This window comes from Hyaena hyaena, unplaced genomic scaffold, assembly GCF_003009895.1.
Source record: "Hyaena hyaena isolate Hyena2069 unplaced genomic scaffold, ASM300989v1 scaffold_627, whole genome shotgun sequence".
NCBI lineage: Eukaryota > Metazoa > Chordata > Mammalia > Carnivora > Hyaenidae > Hyaena > Hyaena hyaena.
The window spans coordinates 169,669-191,233 of record NW_024081257.1 but is presented as its reverse complement, the minus strand read 5'-3'; the positions used below and the strand labels follow the sequence as shown (position 1 = coordinate 191,233).

The 21,565-nt window shown below is 36.1% G+C and overlaps 1 non-coding gene across 1 annotated transcript; it reads left to right on the top strand.

The window, feature by feature from the left end:
- Positions 1-14,109: 14,109 nt before the first annotated feature.
- LOC120249039 lies at positions 14,110-14,219 on the top strand. The gene has a single exon (XR_005532757.1). It is a non-coding gene; the product is annotated as a U6 spliceosomal RNA (small nuclear RNA).
- Positions 14,220-21,565: the final 7,346 nt, after the last annotated feature.

Below are 21,565 nucleotides of genomic sequence, written 5' to 3'. Positions count from 1 at the left end.
AAACAGGTTGTGCATCTGAATTTGTCACTGAAGGAAAAGGGGCTATGGTGTTCATCTATCAACTCTGTTCCTTGTTGGTGGAGAATTTCCCTGGGCAGGTGGCAGTACAATTCTATGTAGCACCTGTAGATGGGCTAAATGGCCTAACCACTGGGAAAAAGACTTGAGGCAGGAAAGCAGGGAGACTGGTAGTGAATGTTTGAGGAGGAATACAGGAAATAAGAGGAGGGCTGGAGAGATGTGATGAAGACCTAAAAATGCCATTTACATTGTGTGATTAACCTGTCAATATCTGAGAGTCTAGTGTGTGGGCCACCGGCACTCCTTTACGCCGGCAAGAGAAATAATTGCTGTTATCTAGATGCCCAAGTAGCTAGAAAATATTAAAATTTCTTTATTACTTCAAGTCCACATGACTTCTCATAGAGATTAACTTTATCTGTAGATTTCCCTGTATTTATAAAGGGGTAGTCAGTTTTCACTCATCATCCCACTCCTGCCGTTAACCTAACTGAGGTTGAGGAACTCAATTATCAGCAGTATAAATTCACTGTTCTTTGATGGCTTCAAGTCCATTGATCATCTCCTCCATTCCACTTCAGCAAACCTCTCATGGACACACTAATATCTTATAATCAATTGAGACTTCACCACTATAAACTTTAACAAATTACTCTTTCCCCATACTCTCTGTTTATAGCTCACTTCCCAGTAGCTCTAATCATTTAACTCACTTAGAAATACATTTTTGTGGGGCGCCTAAGTGGCTCCGTTAAGGTTAAGCGTCCAACTTTGGTTAAGGTCATGATCTCGGGGTCTGTGGGTTTGAGCCCCACATCGGGCTCTGTGCTGACAGCTCAGAGCCTGGAGCCTGTTTCAGATTCTGTGTCTCCCTCTCTCTCTGCCCCTTCCAGCTTGTGCTCTCTGTCTCAAAAATAAATAAACGTAAAACAAAAAGAAGAAATACATTTTTGTGACTTCAACATTTTCTCTCAAATTCTCATGACTAACACTCATTTTCCTTTCCATGTAATTTGTATCATCAGTGATTGGATATATAAATGAGCACTTTTAATTCTCTGATTCTATGATCATTCATTCACTGTTCATTCATTCAACATTCCAAGTCACAGTGCTAGGCAGTGGGGTATAAAGATGAATGAATGAGAAATTATCGGGGCGCCTGGGTGGCTTAGTCGGTTAAGCGTCCGACTTTCGCTTAGGTCATGATCTCGCGGTTCGTGGGTTCGAGCCCCACGTCGGGCTCTGTGCTGACTGCCAGCTCAGAGCCTGGAGCCAATTTCAGAGTCTGTATCTCCCCCTCTCTCTCTGACCCTCCCCTGCTCACACTGTCTCTCTCTCTCTCCTAGAAGTAAATAAAAAAATTTAAAAAAAAAAATGAGAAATTATCCTTCAACCCACTCATAGTCTAGTATAAATAAAGAAAAGTAGGCTTCATGAACAAATAGTCAAAAAACAGTGTGGTAAGTGAAATTCAGAGAAATGAACAGTATGAATTGGAGCACTCTGGGGGACTAAGCTGGTGAGATCAAGGAAGAATTCCCAGAAGCGGTGCTTAATGAGTTGGGTTGTAAATAGTAAATCAGAATTATCCAGCTAAGGAAAAGGGTGAGGGTATTCTGGTTGAAGGACAGAGCGTTAATAAAAACAAAGGTAATATCAGAGCTTCTTAAGTGCAGAGAATTATAAGTAGGTCAATATTTCTGGTACATCAGGAGTTGAGAAGAGGCCAGTAAAAGATAAGGGAATCATGATCTTACAGAATATTTGAATGCCCTGTTACAGGACTAGGGCTTCAGCTTTTAGGTGATTTTCTATACTCTCTCATTTTCTATTTCCTAGTGATTTCACTACAACTTTTCTTTAAAACGTCTTCATTTTGAACTGCCACCTCCAATGGAAATTTTTACTTAAAAATGTATCACAAGGGCTAACTGGGCCTGCTTGGGATTCTCTCTTTGTCCCTTGGCCCATTCCCCAATCATGCTTCTCTCTCAATGATGATGATGATGATAATAATAATAATAATAAAATAATAATAAACTTATTTCCATTGCTATGCCCTTTTCTTAAATATTTTTCCTCTTTTACTTTGTGCTCATCAAATCCTATCAGAGGGGGTAAGGTGAGGTAAACAGTCTGAGAAAATAGACCAAATTGATCTACTCGAATCTCACATATGGAGGGACTTGGCAGAGGAAACTGTCTCATCCAGGTGGACAAGATCAAAGCTTGGAAGTCTCCCTGGGGTGAGAGAAGGGTGTTCATGAATGAAATAGTAATTTGTCAGCATTTGCTTAGAAGTTCCTTTGACACAGGTGTTTGATTCAGAAAACTAGAGGTGATCTTGGACTCTACCCTCTGCATCCCTTACTTCAAGGTATCTTTTCCCAAAACCCACCTTGTTTTCATCACCACTCCCATACCAAAGACCTCACTGAATATCACAGAGCCTATAGAACAAAGCTTCTCACACAGTTATTATTTAAAAAAAATAAGTGAATACATTGATGAACTTTATAGAATTTTGGAATCACTGCCTTCAGGATAATATGGACAAATTTGTATGAGACACAAACTTGCTACCAATTTGATATAGAAGTCATCATATATGGTACTGTGGCTGAGGTGGTTGACACATTTTCCCTTTTATTAAAAATAAAATGGTTGATAATAAAAAGTTCATTAAGTATTAAACTCCACATTAACAAAGTGATAATCCAGACCCCTATGTTCCTTTAAGGACAATGTATAGTGTTGTTTTTTCATTCTGTTTCATCAGTAACTTTCACTGTTCATTGTAATGGCTGACATTTAAACAAGGGTGAGGTAGAAAATTATAAATAATGTATGATGTAGATTTATAGCATGGTGCAAACGATGTGCAACAAACAGTTAGAGGGATAGTTAATCAGGTTACTATAGTCTCAGAACAGTTGTATTAGTTAGTTTAATTATTTATGTGAGCACAGCATAGAAAATGGTATTTAATTAATTCACGTTTCTATTTCCCTGTATTTCAAAATGCCCTACACAAATGAAGTTCAGTGACCTGCATGTCCTTAGGAAATCTTAGTTCATGTTGATGTTCTCTATTAAGGTTACATTTCCTATTATGGAAACTTATGTATTTTAAAGGTCACCTTTACTTAAAGCATGAGTTGAAAAGTGTGCATAAAATCAACCAAAGGGAAAGTGTTATATATGTAGAAAAATATTAACATAAGAGTGTAATAGTAATTTTAAAAGACATAGACCGGCGGAAGAAATCCATTGTGGGTAAGAAAGCAATCTTGCTTACTATCACACTGACATAAATTTAAAATATTTTAAAATGATTGTATGAGTTTCTGACAAGCATTTTGGATATAAACAGCAAAAAATATGTCAAAGAACTTTAAATTACATTCTAAGTAACAGGAAAATGGATTTAGATCTTTTGTGTTTTTGCAGCATCAGCTGGGGCTAATAATTTTAATGTAAAATGAAGCTTCTTCATAGTATAGAGAAGTAAATATTTCCAAAATACAAATGTGCAGTTATGTTATTGTATTTTTGTTTGTCAGATCACCAATCTTACAAACTTCATAAAATCAAAAACATTCTCAGTATGTTGTTTTCTATTAGCACCACTATTTGTGATCAGTCAAATGATATGAGCTAGCTTTACTAGAGGCTAGCAGGCTATATTAAAGTCAAATAGGAAGCCAGGTATTAAAAAACAATAGAAAATGTCAGCAATCAAGGTTTTTGGGGGTTGTGTTTAGATCATTTCCTATGTTCCCCAATAAAGAGTTAGGAACTTTGTCACATTTCCTTATTATACTCTTTGTTTGGCATTTTACTAGGGAAACCTAATATTATACTCATCACAACTTTATAGAGTAGATATTATTATTTCTATTTCATGATAAGAGAAATGAAGTTTAGTTTGAATTCAGGTCAGGCTGATCACATAGTTATGTTCTTAACCATATCACTACACTGTCCTATAGCCCCATATCAGCTATCAAGTCTGACAAATATATCAAGCCTGTCAAGTCTATAACACTACAAGCTTAACTTTTATTCAAACAAGTAATCAAAACTTCTTGCTGTTAAACATTCCTTACATTAATTCAATACCTAAGCCATGGAAGTTTGAAACTTAGTATCCTGATTGAGCTCATAAACATGAATGATATATTAAAGCCTTGAGATGTTAGAGTTTACATGTGTCATTTTATGCCAGCCCATAAGGGAGGTACTATTATTTATCTAGTTTTGAAGATAATTAAAATAGGGGTGCCTGGGTGGCTCAATCAGTTAAGAAACCATTTTAGGCTCAGGTCATGATCTTGCTCAGTGTGAACCCTGAATTGGGCTCTGTGCTGACTGCTCAGAGCCTGGACCCTGCTTCAGATTCTGTGTGTGTGTGTGTGTGTGTGTGTGTGTGTGTGTGTGTGTGTGTGTCTGCTCCTTCCTCCCTCCCTCTCCTCCCTCCCTCCCTCAAAAAAATTTAAAAAAAAAAATACAACTGAGAGGTCAAATGATTTACCTAAGGTCACAAAGCAACAAACTTTGGGGCCAGATTCATAAGCACTTTGTTATCATGGTGTGTATCTTACACCATCGTTTTCCAGTATTTGGAAAGTTTAGTAATGAAGTAAATTATATATGGCACTAAATAGAAGCTTAAATATGACACTAAGCACCAGTATTTTGACAATAATGTTTTTGATTTTCAAAGAGGTAAAATTTTTCTAGTTGCCAGAGAACTTTCAGTACTCTCAGTACATGGGACATGTAGATATCACACTGCTAGTTGTCCATGATTTCTACATAGCTACCTATTTCTTTCTAGTGAGGCTTACAGCCTTTGGGGCCCAATAAAAATTTCTACAATAGACTCTTTGGCCCAAATTTGATTTCTCTGGATTTGCCAAGGACAAAAGTGTAGCTTCTTCTCTTATGCATATCATAGTATATACATACTCATTAATATGTCCCTTTGAGGGGCTCCTGGGTGGCTCAGTCTGTTAGACATCTGACCTTGGCTTACGTCATGATCTCACGGTGTGTGGGTTTGAGCACTGTGCCAGGCTCTGTGCTGAAAGTTTAGAGCCTGCTTAGGATTCTTTATGTGTGTGTCTCTCTCTGCCCCCACTGTACCTGTGCACTCTCTCTCTCTCTCAGAAATAAATAAGCGCTAAGAAATTAAAAAATATATATATGTCACTTTGAGGGGTGCCTTGGTGGCTTAGTCAGTTGGGCTACCAAGTCTTGATTTTGGCTCAGGTCATGATCTCACAGTTTGTGAGATCAAGTCCCAAGCTGGGCTCCGCGCTGACTGTGGGGAGACTGCTTGGTGTTCTCCCTCTCCCTCTGTGTCTCCCCCACTTGCCTTCTCAAGCTCTGTCTCTCAAAATAAATAAACTTAAAAAATGGGCCTTTAAAAATTTGAGATAATGCCTTGGGGATTATTCTGTGATTTACGAGTTACCCATCTTCATAAACATAATGATTTTATTTGTTATTGTTTGTAGAAGGGACAAAATGAGGTAGTAAGCCTTTAAAATGAACCAATTAACTTTCCTATAGTCCTTGCTATCTGAAAAGAAAAAAATTTTTTGAATGAATAGAACTGGTGTTCATTTTAGCCCATTAACTCTAGCCCTTGAAAACTAATGAGTCAATCTGGTAGTATAGTATCTTTTCCCTCTTTGTGAATTCCTAAAGTGTTTCTTTTTCCTCTCCTGCTAACAGTTTTGTGTTATTGGACTCTCTTGATGAAAAAAAAAAAATCAGTCATATGACACCAGGGAAAGGGAGGATGGTATACATTATTTTTCTAGGTCTTGTGGTTATAATCCATGGTCTTTAGGCCATATAATCCTAGAATACTTAGAATACCTAGAATACCTAGAATACAAGTAACAATAACAGTGATAAAAGATGATCCTCCAATTTTCTTATTTTTAAAATATTTTTAATGTTTTATTTATGAGAGACAGAGAGAGAGAGCGTGAGCAGGAGAGGGTCAGAGAAAGAGGGAGACAAAAATCTGAAACAGGCTTCAGGCTCTGAGCTGGCAGTCAGCAGAGAGCCCGACGCAGGGCTCAAACCTATCAACCGTGAGATCATGACCTGAGCCGAAGTCGGATGCTTAACCGACTGAGCCACCCAGGCGCCCCTATCCTCCAATTTTCAATTAAAATTGTTCTAGAGCATTCTGGAAAATCTGTAAGATATTATATGTGTTTTCTGATGTAATCCTTTTTCCAGTTTTATTTTACTCGGATAGTGACATCCAACACTGTAGAAGTTTAGGGTGTACAGAATAATGACCTGACCTACATATATTGTGCAATGATTACAATAAGTTTAGTTAACATCCATCTTCTCAAATGGATAAAAAAATTTTTTTCCTGTGATGAGAACACCTAGGATTTGTTCTGTTACCTATCTATACATTATAGCAACGTTAACTATATGATATATAGTTAACTATATATTAACAATATCATATTGTACATTATTCCATTTCCCTTTCCCCCAATCCTCCACCTGTAATAACTGTAAATCTGATCTTCTATGATTTTTTTAATCATAATCTCTATAAATGAGATTATGCAGAGAGCCTTCTCTGATTTATTTAACTTAGCATAATGTTCTGAAAGTCTATTCATGTTGTTGTAAGTGGTAGGACTTCATTTTTTTATTGCTGAATAATGTTCCATTGGTTGGGTGTGCTGACGGCTGTTTTTGGCAGTTGCGGGGCTATGAATTAGTTTCTTTGCTCAGGCAAACCATGAGAACCAGCTCTGAGGCCCACAAGGTTTGACTCAAGCCAATCCAAACCCCCATTTTCCTAGCTAAAGAGGGCCACTGGCCTTGCTACACAATCAGCTCTGTCATACCCTCAAAAGTGTTGGGCTACATGGCTCTCAGGCATTCCGACTTTTTTTTTTTTTTTTTTTTGGTGGGACCAGGAGTTATACTCAGCAGCAAGCCAGTTTATTACTCAGCTTTCCTGTGTGAATGGGGGCAGGCCAGTTTGCAGGGCCAGCAAAGCCCTTTGTTTGAGGACCCAAATCAGGCAAACCTGTACCCTACTGAGTTTCCTGGTCAGACTGCACCACTGTCTCGGTTCTGCTGATGAACAAAAGTGCACGTTGGGATGCTACTTAGGTGCTATAGGTAGGAACTCAGTCTTCCATGATCTAAGTGCCGGTCATTTCAAGCACCTCCCCGACTGCTCCATCACAATCAGTTTCCTAGTGGTTGAGCCCTGTAGATTCCCCTGTAATCCCTGTGGGGAGAGCCTGGAGGGAAGGCTACCAAAAATCAACCCACAGTGTTGGGGGGAGAAGGACTTCCACCCTGGGCTCTCTTTTCCCACTGGAGGAGCCATAAACCTATGGAGACTTCTTGATGTGATGCCATGCTGGCCTGGGGAAGGGGCAGCATGGTGAGCATGTAGCCACTCCACTTTTGTAATGCTGTCTGTCTTGGTCTCTGTGGTGCAGGGGCTACTTCATCATCTCTTTCATGTTACAAGATCCTTCCAGTGTTGCCTTGTCCATGACTAGTTGTTAGTTCTATTTGTGAGAGGGAGTAACATCAGGAAAGCCCTCTGTTGCAATCTTGGTGATGTCACTCTCCTCTCTGAATATCTCTTAGCAGATTTTAATTCCCATTGGGGTTTGGTCATGATCTCATGGTTCAGGAGTTTGAGCCCCATGTCAGGCTCTGTGCTGACAGCTTAGAGCCTGGAGCTGGCATAGGATTCTGTGTCTCCCCCTCTCTCTGTCCCTCCCCTACTCATGCTCTGTCTGTATCTCAAAAAAAAAAAAAAAAAAAAAAACCCAAAAATTTTTTTTGCGTTTTATCATTAGTAGATCTGATCCCCATCCAATGATTTTTTTTCATCCTGCATTGCATTTTGTGACTGAATGGTTATTTATTTTTATTTTTTAAGTTTTTTTAATGTTTATTTTTGAAAGAGAGAGAGAGAGAGGGAGGGGGGAAGGGAGAGGATTAGCAGGGGAGGGGCAGAGAGAGGGAGACACAGAACCTGGAGCAGCTCCAGACTCTGAGCCCGACATGTGGCTCAAGCTCACGAACAGCGAGATCATGACTTGAGTCAAAGTCTGATGTTCAACTGACTGAGCCACCCAGGTGCCCCCATTTGAGTGTTTAGACATGATTTTCAACACTGAGATTTTACTATTTGACATATAATAACTGTAATTTTTTTTAGTTTTCCTTATTTACGGATGTTGTTCCTAAGATATATACCTTACATACATACCAAAGGCTTTTCCAAGGGTGAGTGTTTTGTGTCATGAGATCATAAAACTCCACAAGAAAATGTTACTACCAACTAAGACTGTATAAGGAACCAACATTTCTGTGCTGGGGGTGACTTTTGTATTTTTCTGCTTATTTTTATGGCCTCTAATAATCTACTTATAAAATATGGATTGTTGTAGAGATTAGAAAGAGGAAGTTGAATGTTTAAAGCATGGGGCAATTGGAATAAATATATCACTCACATAAAATATTATTATAATTTACCCTTTTGCATTGGATTTAAACATTTTATTGTCTGTTCCTATCATTTGGTCAGTAAATTTTCCTCATGATCTGAGAACCATAGCAGTCTCTGTAGTCTCCTCATGAGCTCAGGATTCTAGGGAGTTTAGGTCTCCAAAGTAGATGAGGTAATAGGAATAAATGGGTTGAGTGTAAACAATCCTAGTAATGGTGACATTTTTTTCTTCCACTTCTGTAGCTCTCTTTAGTGATGTCTTCTCCCCACCAGTGCACACATGCACACATATACACATGGTTTTTGATATCACACATTTTGAAAATGCTCCTCTGCAAAGACATCGTGTTAAAACTCTTAGGTTTATACCCAGAAAGAGTGTTGACTTATCCCATTACTAGAATCCTGAAAATTCCCTTGTTTTTTCTTTTTTAGATGATGAAATTGAAGCTTAGAAAATTTGAATAGTTTACTACTGATTACATGTCTATTGGTGTTCAAAGCATGTCTTTGTAGTTCCACTTTGGACTAAATCTAGGTGCCCCAATTCCATCTATTTAGTCCATTACCTTCTGCATTTCTAAGAGTCATCTCTACTTTGTTTTTGCCTCAGTTTCCTAATCTTCCTCTCCCCCACACACCACAATTGTCCTTGAGTTGCAGACAGAACTGGACCAATAGCTCCTAGAAACTATAACCTCCACCTACCCATGTTAACAAGTTCTTTTACTCTCATCCACAACTGCAGGCAGTGGTGAATGTGTAGTTCAACGGACTCTTTTTATATCCTGTCCTTAAAGTCATAATAGAACTGTCAGTCAGTAAGACAGTATTTGGTGGTCAGATTCTAAGTGAAAATTTCGTTACTGACTGCCTGTCAGTATGTCCCCGAAGATAAAGTTTTAAACTCCTGAATGCTTGGTATATGCCTTTAATTGCATAATTAGTAACCTAACTCATAGATTTCCTTAGTTATATTTTCCCCTAAAATAGACCGATAAATATTTTTTACAACATGAATACTGATTCAAAATAGCCAAGCTGTATAGGAAATCATTTTCAAGAATTAGGACAAATGCTACATTAAAACACAGTTTCTCTGCATGTAAGATAAGCTCGCTGGTTTTAAGACTGAGCCCAGATAAAATAGCATTCCTGGGTAACATTTACAATCGTAAGAATAAATGAAATTGTACTGAAGAGGATATTAACTTCCCACGTTCTCAAGTACTAAGAAGAGAGACAACACTCTCCAAAGATACACAGAAGAATCCTGTCAGATTTGCTCTGCCCACTGGTACATTGCTCATTTTATATTTCTTTTTTTTCCCCTTTTGCACATTTTATATTTCAATTAAAAATTGTAATTAAGAAATTTCAACCATCGTAAGCATAGTTTACAACTAACATATTCCTATGACCTCTAAATAAAGTAAGTCCTTAGTAAGAGGTAATGAACTTGAATATTAACAAGATTCTGATCAAAAGATATGGAAATATATTTAAATTAAAATTATGTTGACATTATGTTAATGTAAAATAGTAACTCTCATCTAGTTTGAGGCTGTTTTAATCAGTATATTTAAAATGCATTTTAACATTTCACTACTCTAAATCCATGTAAATATGAGAAATTCTGAACTTTAATTTGATACTCTTTTAAATAATTTAATACACAAAATTTTAAAAATCACTTGTGATTTTTTGTTGTCACTTGTAGTACCTGGAGCAAGGATTCATTGGATGTAATATATGTGTTTTAATGTTACATATGAATGCATTTTTATATATTTCATCTATAATACAGCATCCTGACCTATCTCTGACCAAGATCTGTCATATCTTTCCAGTGGGCTGAACTTTCTACCTGGTACTTTATTCCATCTCTTGTCTCCTTCCTTCCTTCTTTCATCAGTCACTAATAGCCAGCATTTAAAGAATTAGCAGTCTGGCTCAGGAAGTGGACTATTGGACAAATAAAATTGCAGTTATCTTCCAAAGACCTTGCCCATCCATGGCTTCCTTCTCTGAACTTACCACCACTTGCACGAGTGGGGGGCCTGGCCCCTGAAACCAGGTTTTGTTAGATCAGCTACCCACTTCTGTATAATCCTTAGAACAAGTGCCTCCCAATGTTCAAAAAGATGTCCTTAATCATTTTATTGGTAAGACAACATAAACAGGATCTTGATTTTATTTTCAGGTTATTAGTTTGTTGTAATTTTTATTGCAAAAACAAAAAGTCAGATTATATCCCAGTATTAACATATTCATTAGCTGTGTGAAGCTTACTGATATCTATTTCAGAAACAAAATTGGCTTTTCAAATCATTTTTTTAAGGTTTTTATTTTTAATGTTTGTTTATATTTGAGTGGGGGAGAGGCAGAGAGAGAGACACAGAACTTGAAGCAGGCTCCAGGCTCTGAGCTGTCAACACAGACCCCAATGCGGGGTTCAAACCCGCAAAGCATGAGATCATAACCTGAGCCGAAGTCGGATGCATAACTGACTAAGCCATCCAGGTGCCCCTCGAATTATTTTTTAAACAACATGTTTCTCTCCTCTGACTTGGCATTTACCTTAAATACTATTCCTCTTGAGGACATCTGACTGGTTCAGCCAGTTGAACATCGATTTTGACTCAAGTCATGATTTCTCAGTGAGTTCGAGCCCTACATTGGGCTCTGTGGTATTAGCTTCAGATCTTCTGTCCACTTCTCTATCTGCACATACCCCACTCATACACTTGCTCACGCTCTCTCTCTCTCTCCCAAAAATACTATTCTTCTTGTTTACCAGTTTAATAGCAGTTTTCTGACATAGATATTTCTTTTTTAATAGAAACTATATTCTTTCTCAGATAGTCTTTCTTCCGAAAACACTGTTAAAAGTATTATAGAAAAAGATTAACCCCAACTTGCTGTGGTATGTATTGACAAAAGATGCTATTAGAATTCAGACAGAAGTGAGTTTAGGTTTCCAACAGGGCCTTTAATACTAGTGAATTCTGAACCCCAGATTCCTCACCAGTAGACTCACCTTACTACTTTGCTGTGAGGAATAAACCAGGTTACATGTAAAACTGTACCTACCCAGTGCCCAACCTAGGTTAAAATTTCAGTAAGTGAAAATACCTTTTCTTCTTCCACTTGTGAGTATACTTCTAATCTGTAAATTCCTGGCACGTTTATTAAATCTGTAAATTCCTGGCACGTTATTCTCTGTGTCCCCTTAGATACATTACTTGACCTCTTTGCCCTCCATTTTCTTACCAAGTAAGAAATTGAATCAGTTATATTCTAAGTATCTTTATTCCTTAAAAACTCCTATTAAAACAGAGATATAAAGAAGATTCACACTAGAGAAAAAGTTTAACTAATATCCTAGAATAAAAACGTTTTTGTATTTGAATATAAAAATCTATTACTGATTATGAAACTTTGGATCAGTGGTTAATTTTACTAAGCATCGGGTCTTCTCCTTAATGAAACAAGGGTAATAGTAGTGTCTATCTTATACGTTTCACTTAAATATTAAATGGTATAATGTCAGGAATCAAGGGCTTTTCAATTAATAATAATTATTATAGTATTATGCTAATACTGTAATCAGTATCATTAATCATTACCATATCATCATTATTATTACAGTATCTCAAAGAGGCTTGAAAAATAATTAAGTTTATTGTAAGTTTACAAAAATGATTGTCTATACAATATGTATATTCATATTCTTAGGATCTGTGAGCCATTAAGGAAAGGTGTGTTCCCTCCTTATATTTAATTCAGGGCAATATTTACCTAAAAACATTTTTAACATTTTTGTTAAAAACATTTAACATTTTTTTTTGTTTTCAAAAAGAATTTATTGAAAATCAAAAATTTCCATCCACTGGGGCAACAGCAGCAGGGAAAAAAGCGAACAAACAACTGCTCACATGGAGCTTATAGTCTAGCATTAGGGTTGAGTGATATAATCTGTATCAGTTAGATTTTGCCATGTAAAAAAACTCTCCACAATTAGTATTTTAAGGCAATAAACAAGTATTATTTCTCAATGATTCTGTGGGTTGGCTAGGAGAGTCTTCTTAGATTACCTACTACTAGATGAGCTTGTGATAGGTGATCTAAGACAGACTCACATGTCTAGAATTTGGATAGAGGTACATGGGCAATAGGCATGACTTGATGAAGGGTCTTTTGTTATAGACATACTGCTTTACACTCCTACTACTAGTGGGTGCAAGGTTCCCATAAGCAGCAAGATAGAGTGAGTCCTATGTGCAAGAAAAAAGTTAAGACTCTGCTTGCATCATGTTTACAGTTGTCTTACTGGCTAAAGCAAAGAATCGGTGCCAACCCAGAGCCAGTGTGGGGGTAGACTACTCCATCTACTACATTATCTGTTGACATGAGATTCTAAACATGGGGTTCTTAGGAGGACAAGGAAAATGGGCTAAGAGAGATAATATGAGCACAGGGGACACTTAAAAGCCCAATGGTAAGGTTGTATGAGAGAAACATCTACCTGCCAAGGAAACTTAGCAATACAGAATCATCAGGAAAGAGTCAGGTTTTAATTTGAGCAAGAAGGAAAAGAAAAATTTCTAAACTAGTGAGGAAAATTTGAGGGAATAGGGAATTTTGATAAGAACTGACAATGATTTCCTGAGGGCTTTAGGACCTAAGAATGAGATCAAATTAAGACCTTAAAACCAAGTGATAAGGAGTAACCTGACTGTTTGGGGTTTATTTTGGAGATCAATTTAAGAGGAATAAATGTGTAAAATAAAAGCTTTCAATTAGTGTAACCAAATAAAATTATTAAAGGAATAGACAAATAGAGTTATTTCAAGTTTGCCAGGTTCTTAGTGGATCTAACTGAAGACTTTTTTTTTTAAGTTTCTTTATTTTGAGAAAAAGAACATGAGCGGGGAAGGGACACTGACAGCGTGGAGCCCGATGAGGGGCTTGATCTCACAAACTGTGACATCATGACCTGCTCCTAAACCAAGAGCTGGACACCCAACCGACTGAGCCACCCAGGCGCCCCTAACTGAAGACTTTTCATGACCAATAACAAATGTTTAAACTACTGTGTGTTGCCCTTTGACATTGTTTTCAATCCAGAATGCTACATTTTACTCCTTAATAAGCACCTTAATAAGCACAGCCACCACAGACTCCCCACCATTCTAGAACTGCAAAGCCTACATTTTCCCCCCATTAGTGAACTACTGAGGGCATTTCTTCCTCTAGCATGTGTTCACTTGACTGATAAGTAAGAACAGCTGTGTCTTTTTGTTTGTTTGTTTGTTTATTGGTTACACAGCAAGTACAAGTGGTGATTTGGTGAGTGTTCCAGGTCGGGGTGAGGAAGTTATCATGAGACTGGCAATGGGGAGGGCTTTTTAGAGCCTGCAGATTTCCACTGAGTATATGTGAAGGTCGGAAGGGAAAGTTTAGAGCATTCAGACCTCTAGGCCTCATGTTTAATATGCAGAACACAAACTTTTTTATAAACTTTTTTTTAAATAAAAGATATCTTTTATACTGCTTTTTTGCCAACACATACACTAAAATTGGAACAATATAGGGAAGATTAGCATGGCCCCTAAGTAAGGATGACATGGAAATTCATGAAGATATTGGTTATCAAATATATGCTACTTAATATTAACAAAATATTCTATAGAGTTAGATACTTTAAGTATAGACGTACAAATCCCCCTAATTTATGGATCTCTACATTTAGAGATATATTTCTAAACATTATTTTATTGCCATAGTAATATATGGATTAATAATCTATGTGTATCTAAAATAATGTATTTCTTTATTTGCACGAACTACTATTTATTGTTCCGTATAAATAGATGATGTTCAATTTAACAGTTTTACTGTTATTTTTAAGTAATTCTGTAGAAGTGCTCCTGATTTTAGCAGACTAAAATTTTAGGAATAAGTTCATGTCGACCCTATCCATAAACTTCATGATTTTAAAAGTCTTTATCTTACTGCTCAGCCTTTATCTTTTCAGTTAAAGGAATACTCATTTGTAGTCTGTCATTATCCAGAAGGTTACCCATACCCTTGATCAACAGTAGAAAGGTTAAGCTTCACTTTCTAAATCAGGACCTGAAGGAACTTGATAAGAGACAGCCAAAGTCAGGGATCATTAATCACTATCATGTAGGAAAAATTGAGAAAAGTATCAAGAAATACAGCATTGTAATTTGGAACTTTTCTTCCTCTTTTTCCTTCTTTCAAAATTTGAACAACATAGATTAAGAGAATTAAGTTTAAAAATTTTGAGTTACTAAGGCTTATAATAGTCTTTCCAAATAGCACAGATTTTGCATAATGTTTTATTAGTAAACTGGAGGTTATATTAATTCTCTTCAGGCATAATAGACTCACATAAAGACTTGAAAACCTGGAATTTTCTTACATCCCTCCTTGTCTCTCCATATCCCTTTATATCTCTCCCTATCTCCATCTTCCAACTGCCAAAAAGGATATCCTTAAGTACCAAACTATATCTAATATCTGTGTGATATTTTTTGTACCTGTTGAGGATCTGAAGGAAAGTCTTTTACAAATTCACTTTCATAATATTTTGCTTGAAGTAAGTGATGGGTTGTAATGATTTCTGCAACCAGGCTGGGATGGGATTGTGGTTGGGGAAAAAGAAGGAAGGAGAGTGTGTGTATGTGTATGTATGTGTATGTGTTTATGTTAGAATAAGAGTGAGAGTGAGAGCAAAATATATTAAAGATTTTTGAAGAATATAGCACCCATGTTGTATATATGATCCTGTAGAATTTAGACAATTGGGAGATGGTGCACTGAAGATTGCTGATGCTACGGGTGTGGGTGAGCTCATTCAAGGGAGGTATATGGAATGAGAATTAGAAAAATCCAGGAAAAATTTTTGTCCACATATATCAAAACAAGAAGCTCTAAGTAGTAAGAGCTTAATCTAAACCAATAGTCAGAAAATTGCTATCTAATAACTAGGGAGCAGTACATGTTGATAGCCATTTTGTATATTTGCCTGTAAGTACACAAAATTTTATTAACGAGACATTTTGAGAAGCACCTGAGTGGTTCAGTCAGTTGAAGATTTGACTCTTGGTTTTGGCTCAGGTCATGATCCCAAGAGTGTGGGATCAAGCCTCGAGTGCTTGAGTGCTCTGCACTTAGCATGGAGCCTGCTTAGGGTTCTCTTTCTCTTCCCCCCTACCCCTCTTCCTTGCTGATATTCTTTCTCTCTCTCTCTTTCTCTCTCTCTGCCTCTGTCTCAAAAAATAATAAGAAAAAAGATACATTTTGATTACTGATAAAGAGTCAAGAGGATCATCAGCTCTTTGCAAATGAGTGTCTCCTACTCTTTCTTCAACATGCTTATGGGCAGGGTCTGAAATATCCCTGATAATCTTTGCTTATATTCCAATTGTCAACTTTACGTTTTATGTTAATTTTGAACCAATAGGATATGATTCAAATGCTTCAAAGCAAGCAGGGAATGTTCAATAATTGCTGTTTAATATTTGCCTCTCCCAATGCTCTTCATAACTATCTTAATGGCTACTGTCATCAAGTTATCTTGTATAATCTAGTTAACAGCATTATGTTGTGAATACAATTAAAATTATTTTTATAAAAATTCTGAACTTATTTAATGTAAATAAATGGAAGCTGAAAACAGACTTAAACTGCCACATGATTACCCTGACTCTTTGCAAAATACCTTCTCTTAGGTGTAGGAAAATAACCTTTAGGCTTAAAGGTGGGAAGAAACTTCTAAAACAAGATTTTAAGTTGATAAGGCTAGAAATAGGGATTTGATTACATCATACTTAATAATATCTATTAACAAAGGGTTCCATAGACAAATATGACAGACTATGACAGAAAGGAAAAGGATAATTTCAGTATCTAAAACTGACAAGGTATTAATACATAGTCTATAAAAAGATCTTTTACACATCATGAGAAAGCATGGAGATTTTTTAAAAAATGGGCAAAGTAGATGAATTAAGAGTTTAGAGAGGCACGTGGGTGGCTCAGTTGGTTAAGTATTCAACTCTTGATTTCAACTCATGTCATGATCAAGACCCCACTGGGTTCCACTCTGACAGCGCAGAGCCTGCTTGGGATTTCGTCTCTCACTTTATCTCTCCCCCTCCCCTGCTCATATGTGCAACTTTCTGGACTTTCTGTCTCTTTATCTCTCTCAAAATAAATAAACATTAAAAAGAGTTCAGAGATAAGACTCAATGGCTAACAAGTATATCAAGGCTTACTCTTTCTTATTAGAGAAATGTAAGGTAAAATTAGAGAAATGCAAAATACAAAAAGTTAAATAATATGACACAATTACAGTATGATGAACACTGGAAAGATTAATAATGCTAAGTACTCTTGAGGTTATGGAGAGAGGGAATTCTTAAGGGGTATATGTAAACTGGTGAGACTGCTGGGTCAATCTGACTAAATTTAATGAAATTAAAATTGTATCCCCAGCATTCCCACTCTTGGGTATGTAGCTCAGAAATGTTCTTGCATAGGTCTATAAAATGGCATATGTTATATTGTTCACTGTAGCATTATCTGTAGCAACTGGGAGTTGGGGTCATCAAGAGGCATCAGTCACTACAATAGTGTTGTGTTGATCAAGTGCTGAGAATCTGTATTATTGAATACTTAGCCGCAAGGAAGCAAAAATCTATTCACAAAGCAACATAAATCTCAAAAATGTGGTTGAGTGACAGAAGCTAGTAACAGAAACAGGCTTATAAAACATTTACATTTATATCAGTTTAAAACTATATTTCCTCTTCCCCCAACATAATATAAATTGTAGTATATATCCATATATAATTATGCATATATATGTATAATTGATGTATAATTGACTTATGTATTTAATATATATGGATTTTATTGTTATATAGTTGATACATAATGTTACATTAGTTTCAGATGTACAACATAGGGAGTGATTCAACAACTCTATACATTATGGTTTGCTCACCACAAGTATGGCTATGATCTGTCACCTTATAATGCTATTATAACACTATTGGTTATATTCCCTATGTTGTATGTTTTATTCCCATAATTTATTCATTCCATAGCTGGAAGGCTGTATCTGGAAGGCTGTATCTCCCTCTCCCTTAAGCCATCTTGCCCACCTTATCCCCCACCTCACCACTACTTTGGCAGTCATCAGTTCTCTCTATTTATGGTCAGTTTCTGCTTTTTTGTTTGTTTGTCTATTAACTTGTTTTGTTTTCTAGATTTCACATATACGTGAAATTATATAGTATTTGTCTTTCTCAATTTGACTTTCTTCATTTGGCATAATACCCTTTAGGTCCAACCATTTGTTTCAAATGGCAAGATCTCATAGCTGTATTTTTTTTTCTTTTATGGCTAATATTCCATTGTGTGTGTATACACATACATGCGCACTCACATACTCACACACACATATGCCACATCTTTATCCATTCAGCTGTAGATGGACCCTTACGTTGATTCCATGTCTTAGCTATTGGAGATAATGCTGCAATAAACAAAGAGGTGCACTTACCTTTTATAAATCAGTGTTTTCATATTATCTGGGTAAATACCCAGTAGTGGAATTACTGGATCATATGGTAATTCTATTTTTAATTTTTTAAAAAATTTTTCTAATTTTTAATTTCTTTGAGGAAACTCCATACTGTTTTTCAAGTGGCTGCGCCAGTTTGCATTCCTACCAACAGTGCACAAGAGTTGATTTTCCCCACATCCTTTGCAACACTTATTATTTCTTATCTTTTTGATACTCGTCATTCTGAAAGGCATAAGGTACTATCTCTTTGTGATTTTGATTTTCCTGATTATTAATGATGTGGAGCATCTTTTCACGTGTCTGTTGACTTCTTGTTTATCTTTGGGAAAATGTATATCAGGTCTTCTGCCCATTTCAAAAATCAGGTTATTTGGTTTTTTGGTGTTGAGTTGTATAGGTTCTTTGCATATTTTGGATTTTAACCCCCTTATCAGATATATCATTGAAGATATCTTTCTGTATTCAGTAGGCTTCTCTTTTGTTTTATTAATAGTTTCTTTTGTTGTGGAAAATCTTTTTATTTTGGTGTAGCCCCAATAGTTTAATTTTGCTTTGTTTCTTCTGCCTGAGGAGATAAATCAAGGAAAGTATTTCTGTGGCCAGTATCAAAGAAATTAATGAATATATTTCGTTCCAGGATTTTTATGGTTTCAGCCCTCATATTTAGGTCTTTCATCCATTTTGAGATTATTTTTGTCCATGGTGCAATTAAATGGTTTCATTGTTTTGCATGTAGCTGTTCAGTTTCTCCAGCACCATTTGAAGAGACGCTCTGTGCCCCATTGCATATTCTTGCCTCCTTTATCATAGATTAGCTGGTCATATAATCATGGGTTTATTTCTGGGCTATTTTGATCTATTAATCTATGTGTCTATGTTATGCCGGCACCATACTGTTTTGATTACTACAGCTTTGTGACACAGCTTGAAATCTGGAACTATGACACTTCCAGTTTCGTTTTTCTTCTTCAAAATTACTTTGTCTGTTTTGGGTCTTTTGTGGTTTCATAAAGATTTTAAGGTTATTATTTTAGTTCTGTGAAAAATGCGGTTGGTATTTTGAAAGGGATTGCATTATATCTATGGATTGCTTTGGGTAGTATGGACATTTTACCAATATTTCTTCTTCTAGTCCATGAGCATACATTTCCATTTGTGTCATCTTCAGTCTCTCTCATCAATGTTTTCTAGTTTTCAGAGTGTAGGTCTTTCATCTCCTTGATTAAGTTTAGTCCTGGATAGTTTACTATTTTTGGTGTAGTTACAAATGGGATTGCTTTCTTAATTTCTCTTTTTATGGCCTCTTTATTAGCGCATAGAAATGCAATGGATTTCTGTACATTGATTTTGTTTTCAGTGACCTTACTGAATTCATTTATCAGCTCTTGTAAGTCTTTTGGTGGTTTTTAAGGTGTTCTATATATTATGTTATCTCCAAATAGTGAGAGTTTTACTTCTTTCTTACTAATTTGGATGCCCTTTATGTCTTTTTATTGTGTGCTTGCTGTGGCTAGTACTTCCAGCAATATGTTGCATAAAAGTGGTGGTAGTGGACATTCTTGTGTTGTTCCTGACCTTAGGGGAAATCTCTGTTTTTTACTTTTGAGTATGATGTTAGCTGTGGATTTTGTGTATATGACCTTTATTATTTTGAGGTAAGTTCTCTCTAAACCTATTTTGTTGAAGATTTCTATCATGAATGAACATTGGACTTTATTAAGTACATTTACTTGTTTGTTTATGAGAGAGAGAGAGAGAGAGAGAGAGAGAGACAGGGCGCGTGCGCAGGGGTGGGGCAGAGAGAGAGGGAGACACAGAATCAAAAGCAGGCTCCAGGCTCTAAGCTGTCAGCACAAAGCCCAACAGAGTGCTGGAACGCACGACCTGTGAGATCATGACCTGAGCTGAAGGTGGACACCCAACCGACTGAGCCACCCAGTAGCTCCTCAAGTACATTTTCTGCATCTATTGAAATGATTATGTTTTTATCCTTTCTTTTATTGGTGTGATCTATCACATTGATTGATTTGAGAATATTGAACCACACTTGATTCTCAATAATAAATTCCACCTGATTGTGGTGAATGGTTTATTTAAATGTATTGTTGCATTTGGTTTGTTAATATTTTGTAGAGGATTTTTGAATCTATATTCATCCAAGACATTGGCCTGTAGTTCTCTCATTTTTGTAGTGACTTTATCAGTTTTTGGCATCAGGGTAATGCATTCTTTGTAAAAGGAATTTGGAAATTTCCCTTCCTCTTCTATTTTTTGGAATAATTTGAGAAGAATAGGTCTTAACTCTTCTTTAAATGTTTGATAGAATTCCCTTATGAAGCTATCTGCTTCTGGACTTTTTTGTGTTGTGGGTTTGTTTTTTTTTTCTTATTTCTGATTCAATTTTATTGCTGGTAATCAGTCCGTTCAAATTTAATTTTTCTTCTTGAATAAAATTTGGAGGTTATATATTTCTAAAATTTTTTCCATCTCTTCTAGCTTGTCAAATTTGTTGGCATATAATTTTTTAAAATCCTTTGTATTTCTGTGATGACATTTGTTATTTTTTCTTTCATTTCTGATTTTGTCTGAGTCTTCTACTCTTTTCTTTTGATAAGTCTGGCTAAAGGCATATCAATTTTGTTGATTATTTTCAAAGATCACATCTTGGTTTCCTTGATTTTTTCTTTTGTGAGTTTGTGTGTGTGTGTTGGTTTTTTTTGTTGTTGTTTAGTTTCTATTCCATTTATTTCTACTCTAATTTTTATTATTTCCTTCCTTCTACTGATTTGGGGTTTTGTTTGTTCTTTTTTTTAGTTCCTTTAGATGTAAGTTGGGTTATTTGAGATTTTTTTGTTTCTTGAGGTAGGCCTGTATTACTATAAATCTGCCTCTTAGAACTGCTTTTGCTGCATCCCAAAGATTTTGGGCCATTGTATTTTAATTTTCATTTGTTTCCATGTATTTCTTTATTTCCTCCTTAATTTCCTCAATGACCCGTTAAATGTTTAGTAGCATGTTATTTAGCTTCCATGTATTTGTGCTCTTTGCATATTTTATTTGGTTGATTTCTAGTTTCATAATGTGGTCAGAGGAGATTTATTCAAAGACTTTGATCTCTTTGAATTTGTTGAGACCTATTTTGTAGCCTAATATGTGATCTTTTGTAGAGTGTTCCATGTGCAATTGAAAAGAATCTGTATTCTGATGTTTTAAGATGGAATATTCTGAATATATCTGTTAAATTCATGTGGTCCAATATGTCATTTAAAGCCACTGTTTCCTTGTTGATTTGCTGTTTGGATGATCTGTCCATCAGTGTAAGTGTGGTGTTAAAGTCAGCTATTATCATTGTATTATTATTTATTACTTATGTTTGTTAGTAACTG